A 1328-nucleotide genomic window follows, 5' to 3' on the forward strand; every position below is an offset into this window, starting at 1 on the left:
TATATTATATATATATGTGTGTGTGTGTGTGTATAGAAGCGAGGGAAGGGAATATCACCTGTTAAGTAACTCAGAATAGATAAAGGTAAGCTTGTCAAAGTTTAATGCAGTTTAGATATGGAGATTAAGATTGTTTGTTATTGGATATTCATCGCGTACAATGTTCCTAGTCAATTTAATCACCGTCGCTGGTGGACAGTCGAAATAAATAAATAGACAAAATCCTTTCACTTTTATGATATTCTCTAACCAAATAATAATACACAATTACAACATATAAATGAATTATAACAGGTGGACAGTCGTAATAAATAAATAGATAAGATACCTTGACTTTTATGATATTCTCTAACCAAGTAATAATACACAATTACAACGTATAAATAAATAATAAATAAAAGATGTGAAAATCACTAAATCTAATGCCAATAAACGACCATATAAATTAAAAAAGTATGGAAGACTTCACATATAAAAAACTATGCACATACAACGAATTAGAGAAAAAACCCGGATGAGGAAGATGATTTCTTCAGCAACATCACTTAATTCCGGGAGAGCAGGAGCAATAGGTCACTGAAATTCAAGGCGCATAACTTGATGAAGATCTGGATGGAGGCTGCCTAGAAGGAGGTCCTGACTGAAGTTACCTTTTTGGATGAGCAGGTCTTGATCGACCTGTTCACCAAGTATATAACTGCCATCCCATCTAGTGCTGTAGTTGAGCGCCTATTTTTTTTTATAGACAAAGATAGTTTGAGGGCCAAGAGAGTCACCCTGTCAGATGGTAACTTTGAGAGGCTGACTTTTATGAAGGGCAACCAGCGTCACGTTGAGGCGATGGAGAAGGCGCAGCCAGAGTAGCACACCTTGATCATCATCTGATCTTGGCATGATACCTATGCTATACTGTACCTTTTTGATTCGTTTAATACTTTTGTACAGTAAATAAAGTGTATGTTGACTGAAAAACTGTTTAATTTCATTTGTTCATTTAATTATTTGCGTATATCTTGATCATCATCCGATCTTGGCTTGCTATACCTATTTGGAAAGCTCTATGTCTAAGCTACAACATGAAGAATTCAGCTCCCTAGATTTGCTTTTAAGGATTTTAGAGCCCCCCTCCCCCAAAAGAAAACCCCAAACCGAAGCTAAATTCATATGTTAGCAGTTATCAGTTAGCGTTAGATATCCGCTGATCGTTTTTTTTTACCTGTTTAGTGGTTTAGCGTTTGTGAAGCTAATCGTTTTAGTTAGCGGATTAGCGGCTAGCGAAGCTAACTTTTTGACTAGCTGTGCCCACCACTGTATATATATATATATAT

Source organism: Octopus bimaculoides, chromosome 9 (assembly GCF_001194135.2).
Source record: "Octopus bimaculoides isolate UCB-OBI-ISO-001 chromosome 9, ASM119413v2, whole genome shotgun sequence".
NCBI lineage: Eukaryota > Metazoa > Mollusca > Cephalopoda > Octopoda > Octopodidae > Octopus > Octopus bimaculoides.